Here is a 7864-nt window from a genome sequence, read left to right on the forward strand (position 1 = left end):
CTCAGAAGCAGTTTTGCTAAAACACTCAGCGTACCAAGCCGTCCCTTGCCTACACCCATTGGGGGGGACGCCTAGGAATTATCAATATATTTTTCAAAACTGTCACATCCGTGCAGTGCATGCAATGAATACCTCAAGACAAAAGTGAGATATCAGCAAGGATCAAAGGAAAGCCAAATATAGCCGGTGAAGTACAAGTCTGACCGACAGAAGCGACATGAAGACTAGCCAGGGGACGTCTATCGAACGTCCAATCAGTTGCAGATCAAATAAATTGCACTACCTAGCAAGATATGGGCAGATCATGAACTCGGCCTCAAAGACAAAATATACGCTGACCTCTAAAGCATAATATCAATAACATAATGCTGACCTCTAAGGCATTCGGCAAAAATAAAGGATGATTCTCGGAAAAAGGGCATGAAATGAAGACCTTCGAGTGGATTATTTTCAAAAATCCACTCGAAGCTCGGGGGCTACACCCATTGGGTGCACCTTCGGTGCACCCAATGAATCGTCATCTCAGATCAAGACAATGCTGACCTCTAAAGCATAAGGTAAGATCAAAACAAGGCTGACCTCCGATAAAGTACAAGTGGAAAATAAAAGTGATTTCTGATAATACTCGAAGTGAAGACCTTCGAGTGGATTGTCTGCAAAAATCCACTCGAAGCTCGGGGGCTACACCCATTGGGTGCACCTTTGGTGCACCCAATGAAGTTTGAAGTCCTACAATACGAAATGCTGACCTCCGAAGCGTGAGTCTGAGACAGAACACCAATTTTCGAGTGATAAAAGCAGAAGGAGACAGTAAGAAATCGTTTTTACCGGATTACCCAGAAAGCACTTCCTGTTACAAACAAAGACCGCAAGCTGGACCTAGGATCTTTGGGCCGATTATTTCAAAATCAACCCAAAGATCGGGGGCTTGTGGGGGACAGATATCCCCCGGGTCCACTAGAAGGATAAAAGACCTCACGAAAGGCCCAAGGGTCCAATAAATCGAAAGGTCATCCCTTCGTGGGCCTGGGGAGGAACGACCAGTGAAGCAGATTGACATAAGGCCGAATCGGTGCAAGCCCAGACGGCCCAATGACTTCGAGCAAGTAATCACAACAGTGACCCGACCTTCCCGTGCTGGAACCCCGTACAACGGAACCAAGCGAGGATGGGTCGGCGGAACTATAGGAAGATAGACTCAATTGGTTCACTATCATTTAGGCGCATACTGTTATCATATCTGCATGTAATGCCCCACGGTCGAGTATATAAGGCCTAGGGGGCACCCCTTCAGAACGATCGAACTCACTACTCAGCCATCCACCTCAACTCTCTACGTTTCCCGCACTAGAGAGCTCCCTTGTAACCGGTCACATAAAGCATTCTCGCCAGGACGTAGGGTATTACGCATTTCAAAGCGGCCCAAACTTGTAAACCATTGTCTACTGTTTCTCATGCATCCGGCACGAACCATTTAGCTACAGTCGGTAACACTGTCCTACTCCTAAAAAACACCTTGAGGGGCAACCCCGGGTGTGCGGTCGGACCCAAAACACCGACAGGATCCGCTACTCATCACCTAAAAATGCGAGTCATTCTTCTTCCAGCAGCGAATCGTTCCAGAGGAACAAGTATGGATGGCATCATACCACCTAGAAAACGCTGCACAACAGTGGTACATGCAATTGCACCAGGAAGAAGGGACGCCCCCTTGGCGACGCTTCGCCGAGCTGCTGAATTTCAGGTTTGGGCCCCCCGTCCGAGCCTGCCCCCTCGGCGAACTGGCGAGTTGCCGACGCACAGGAACAGTGGACGCCTACACCGAGCGCTTCCTGGAGCTGCTACCCAGGGCTGGGCCATTCAGCACGGATCAAAAGATCCCGTTGTTCACCCTGAGATTACAGGAACCACTCTCCATCGACGTCCAACTCCAACACCCGGTCACACTGGAGGTGGCCATGAGCCTCGTCAGAGCCTACGAACACTGGGAACAGACAGTTGCTGCAGCACAGGCGTCGGCCAACAGGCCACCCCGATCCAGTCGTGGTTTGCTTCCAACACCGTCAACACCCCAGCTGCCACTACCCGCTAGCTCGAACTCGTCATCAGCATTGTGCGCCCGATGTTCCAGCAGTAGCGGGCGGGCCATCCGCCGGTTCTCACCAGAGGAGATGGACGAACGTCGACGTCTGGGACTTTGCTTCAACTGCGATGAGAAATTTGCTAGAGGCCACAACCGCATATGCAAACATATCTTCTTCCTCGAACTCCACGACAGCGAGAGCGACAACGGCAACGCTGAAGAACCGCCCACCGACAACCCTGTCATCTCCCTCCACGCCATCGCCGGGGTCATGGCCAGCAAGACCATGCAGGTTCCGATCAGCCTGGGCACGATTAGCATCGTCGCCCTCATTGACTCCGTATCTACACACAACTTCATCTCCAAATCCACTACCGCACGAACAGGTCTTCCGGTCGCACAACGGGGGAACATGTGCATCATCGTGGCTAATGGCGAGAAGCTGTCATGCCTAGGAGTCTTTAGATCAGCGCCCTTCGTCATCCACATCTCCACCTTCTCGGCCAATCTCATCGTCCTGCCCTTGGTCGGGTTTGACATGGTACTCAGACCCAGTGGCTCGCCATGCTGGGGCCGATCCTCTGGGACTTCGCCAAGGTGTCCATGGCGTTCTGACGTGAAGGACGACCGATGGAGTGGCGAGGACTCGCAGAGTCACCACGATCGCGCCTGCTCGCAGCAATAGGACGGGACGTCCTCGACGCTATGCTCACCTCCTTCGATGACCTGTTCCACGAGACCCGTGGCCTACCGCCGCAGCGACCCTGCGACTACCAGATCCATCTACTACCAAACACGGCGCCCATCTCCATCCGACCGTACCGATACCTAGCATTGCAAAAGGATGAATTAGAGCGCCAGTGCCATGACATGCAGCAGCAAGGACTGATTCGTCATAGCACCTCGGCTTTCTCGTCTCCGGTTCTCTTGGTCAAGAAATCGGACAGGACCTGGCGTTTCTGTGTCAACTACAGAGCCCTCGATGAACACACCATTAAGGACTCCTTCCCCATTCCAGTCGTCGACGAGCTACTTGATGAACTTCGTGGTGCCAAGTTCTTCACCAAGCTCAACCTCTGCTCCGGCTATCACCAAGTGCACATGGCCATCGACGACATCCACAAGACGGCATTCCGAACACATGAAGGCATGTACGAGTTCTTGGTAATGCCGTTTGGCCTCTCCAACGCGTCGGCGACATTCCAAGCGCTCATGAACACGGTCCTTCATCCATTCCTTCGGCTCTTCGTCCTGGTCTTCTTTGACGACATCCTCGTCTACAGCAGCACCTGGTCCGAACATCTGCATTAAATGAGGGCTGTAGTCGAAGCTGTAGTACAAATTTTTAGAGTACCTTTTTGTTGCTCTTAGAACTTTAAAAAAGCAACACAAACATGAAGTTTGGAATTATTTGGCCCTCACTGCCAGTGATTATGAGAAAGCAATCAAACTCTTGAGCAGAGCTGCTCCACCCATAGTTTTGGAGTAGAATTGCTCTAGAGTGGAGAAGAGGTATGCCAAACACGCCCATACTATCAATATTTCATTTATTCATGTATCCATTTTTCATTGACTAATATGAACATATCTACGTGTACTTGTACATTTATGAAATTAAATGCATCACATTAAAATTAAATATTATAAGTAAATAGTTAAGCATTCTCAAACAAGTCCTACACAAATAGAAATTAAATATTTTAACCAAAAGACTAACACTTAAAAAAAGAATATTATTATATCACGATACAATACATAAGGGCTCTTACACTTAACTTTGAGGGGTCTATCCTAACACATTCCATTTATGCTTACTTTTACCATATCTTTGAATTTGGGTGAGATATAGTAGTATGTTGTGTTGTATAAGATGACACCTTCCTTATATAGATTCAAGCATAAATGAATGACACTTTTGCATATTGTAGAAAGATCTCAACAAAAATCTAAATCTAAAGAATTTCTAATCTACACAATGTATAGGGACTCTTTAATATTCAATGGACATTGGTATTTGTATTGGCGAATTGGTGTACATCATCATTTCTGTGTATATTTACTAAAGTATGGATATTCTATTAAATTTGTCTCCAAGAATATTGGTGTAATATCATTTATTTATTTGCATAATAATGATCGGTGTGAAAAATGGGAAGAAAACAAACTTATGTGGTGAATACTTCGATCAAGGTAAAATTACTTGTCCAAGCAAATCAATAAATTTGTGAAACTAAGCTGGTATGCAAGCTAAATACTTGAAAAAAACTCAACAATATGTATTTCATGAAGTAAGCTCTCCCAAATCTAGCGGGCCAATCTAGCGTGCTAGCAAGTTATGAGTACTAGTATAATTAGGGCTAGAAAATAAGCTCGAGACTCGCGAGCCAGCTCGACCTCGGAGCGACTCAGCTTGACCCGAAGCGGCTAGCGAGCCTCGAATGAGCTGAGCTGAACCCATTTTTCGAGCTCGTTTTTTCAGCGAGTCGAGCCGACTTTTTCCAGTTCGCGAGTCGCGCCAAATTAATTAATTTATAGAAAAGTGATGAATATTAGATAATTTTATGGATAACAACTCGTTTTTAGTCTTTGAGGATGAATATATTACGATTTATAATTTAAGTTACTCGTAATGTTGAATGGTGATTCCATACTTCAAATTTATATAATGTTAATTTACTAAATAATGCAATAATAAGTATCAGGAAATGGCTCGTGAGCCAGTGTCAAGCCGAGTCGAGCCTCTTTCTCTAGTTTGCCAAATGGACGAGCCGAGCTGAGCCGAGCCCGTTCAATCACGGAACCACACCGTGCCGACTGCCGAGCTTGGCTCGGCTTGTTTCCAGCCATCAGTGTAATGCCGGTGCGTTGCGATGGGACCAGTAAACTAGTATGGTGGATCCTCCACATGAAATACTCATAAAAATAAATTTAATATCAAAGTGAATATATGGTTGGCATACCAGATATTAAACTAATAAGAATAAATATTACACTTTATCTTAGCCAAAAGGCCAAAAATATACGAGTTAAAAAGGTGCTCGACCCTTTTCTATAGCTCGCTTAGTCGCTCGTCCTCCTCTGGGTAGCGAGGTTGTACTATGTAGGAGCGTTGCGTGCTTGGGTGGATTCTCACGACCAATCTATGGCATAACGACCCACTGATAGGCGAGAAGCGGAGGAGAGAAACAGACCTACACGTTTCACGTGTGATCCATGTTTGGTTAGAAAAGTATAAGAACTTTTTTTATAAAAGGGACGATGGTGAAAACCCAAAAAAACTGATGTGCTCTATGGGAATATAATAGAGATTTTTCTAGCCTACTATCCGACCACACCTGTGTATTATCACTACCGCACTCGGCAAAGCCTGAAAAACACTCGACAAAGACTTTGCTGAGTGTGACACTCGGCAAAGAGATCTCGACAAATAGTACATCGACAATAACTTCTTTGACGAGTACTTTTTATTGGACACTCGATAAAGAAAAGTGGCCGTCACGGCGCCTGGTTGAAAGGGAAATAGGCTCACACCTTTTCCTTAATGATTTTGGTGGTTGAAATGCCCAACACAAATAATTGGACTAACTAGTTTGCTCTAGATTATAAGTTCTACAGGTGTCAAAGGTTCAATACAAACCAATAAAAAGTCCAAGAAAGGGTTCAAATAAAAAGAGCAAAAGACAACCGAAGGCTGCCCTGGTCTGGCGCACCGGACTGTCCGGTGTGCCACCGGACAGTGTCCGGTGCACCAGAGAGATTAACTCCAAACTTGCCACCTTCGGGAATTTGGGAAGCCACTCCGCTATAATTCACTGGACTGTCCGAGGCACCATCGGACTGTCCAGTGTGCCAGCGGAGCAACGACTAACTACGCCAACGGTCGTCTGCAAAAGTCTACAGTGAACAGTGAACAGTGCAACTACGCGCGCAGAAGTCAGAGCAGGCGCAGATGGCGCACCGGACAGTGAACAGGACCTGTCCAGTGCACCACCAGACTGTCCGGTGGCCCACATGTTAGAAGCTCCAACGGTCGAACCCTAACAGTTGGGTGATGTGGCTGGCGCACCGGACTGTCCGGTGCGCCCGTCGACAGCAGAGTTCCCCAACGGCCACTTTGGTGGTTGGGGCTATAAATACCCCCAACCACCACTCTTTAAGACATCCAAGCATTTACTACTCCTCATTCAATATAAGAGCAATACACAACACTCCAAGACACAAATCATAGCCTCCGATCAAATCAAAGTCCACAATTCAACTCTAGTTTCTAGGACTTGTGAGGAGATCGGCTTGTGTTCTTTTGTTGTTCTTCTTGCTTGGTTGGCTTTCTTCTTTGTATCATTCTTACTCTCAAAGCCTTATAAGCGAAGCAAGAGACACCAATTGTGTGGTGGTCCTTGCGGGGTCTAAGTAACCCGGGAAATCAAGGAAGGAAGCTCACTCGGTCTAAGTGACCGTTTGAGAGAGGGAAAGGGTTGAAAGAGACCCGGTCTTTGTGACCACCTCAACGGGGAGTAGGTTTGCAAGAACCGAACCTCAGTAAAACAAATCACCGTGTCATCCGCTATTATTTGCTTGTGATTTGTTTGCACCCTCTCTTTCGGACTCGATTATATTTCTAACGCTAACCCCGGCTTGTATATAGTTGTGCTTAAACTTTATAAATTTCAGATTTGCCTATTCACCTCCCCTCTAGGCTACTTTCAATTGGTATCAGAGCCCGGTACTTCATTAGAGCCTAACCGCTCGAAGTTATGTCGGGAGCTCACGCCAAGAAGGAGATGGTGACCGGCGAGAAGCCCGCTACAAGCCACGGGAAAGCTCCATCGGGAGAGTCCGGCAACAAGAAGAGGGAGGAATCACCTCTCCGCGTCAAGTCGCACCGGAGTGGCGAAAAGAAGAAGAAAATGAAGAAAGTGGTCTACTACAAGACCGATTCTTCGTCGCCTTCCACCTCTGGATCCGACACGCCGTCCGTCACTTCTAAGCGCCATGAGCGCAAGAAGTTTAGTTAAGATCCCCTTACGCTATCCTCACATTTCCAAACGCACTCCTTTACTCTCTATCCCACTAGGCAAACCACCGGTTTTTGACGGTGAAGATTATTGTATGTGGAGTGACAAAATGAGGCACCATCTAACCTCACTCCACGCTAGTATTTGGGACATTGTTGAATTTGGTGCGCAGGAACCATCCGTGGGGGATGAAGGCTATGACTCGGACGAGGTAGCCCAAATCCGGCATTTCAACTCTCAAGCCACCATTATACTCCTCGCCTCTCTAAGTCGAGAGGAGTATAATAAGGTGCAAGGGTTGAAGAGTGCCAAAGAGATTTGGGACGTGCTAAAGACCGCGCACGAAGGAGATGAGGTGACCAAGATCACCAAGAGGGAAACGATCGAGGGAGAGCTCGGTCGCTTCATGCTTCATCAAGAGGAGGAGCCACAAGCCATGTACAACCGGCTCAAAACCTTGGTGAACCAAGTGCGCAACCTCGGGAGCACCAAATGGGATGACCATGAAATGGTCAAGGTTATTCTAAGATCACTTGTATTTCTTAATCCTACTCAAGTTCAATTAATTCATGGTGATCCTAGATATAAACTAATGTCTCCCGAGGAAGTGATAGGAAAATTTGTGAACATTGAATTGATGATCAAAGGCTCCAAGAAAATCATCGAGCAAGGCGCCACCTCCACACCCGAGGTGCAACCCGTTGCCTTCAAAGCAACGGAGGAGAAGAAAGAAGAGTCTACATCAAGTAGGCTCCCCATCGACGCC

The 7864-nt window shown here is 47.0% G+C and overlaps 1 non-coding gene across 1 annotated transcript; it reads right to left on the reverse strand.

Moving 5' to 3' along the window:
• Positions 1 to 4911: 4911 nt before the first annotated feature.
• Positions 4912 to 5106, reverse strand: LOC111589896 (U2 spliceosomal RNA). Its single transcript, XR_004851707.1, has one exon. It is a non-coding gene; the product is annotated as a U2 spliceosomal RNA (small nuclear RNA).
• Positions 5107 to 7864: the final 2758 nt, after the last annotated feature.

Source organism: Zea mays, chromosome 7, assembly GCF_902167145.1.
Source record: "Zea mays cultivar B73 chromosome 7, Zm-B73-REFERENCE-NAM-5.0, whole genome shotgun sequence".
NCBI classification, from domain to species: Eukaryota; Viridiplantae; Streptophyta; class Magnoliopsida; order Poales; family Poaceae; genus Zea; species Zea mays.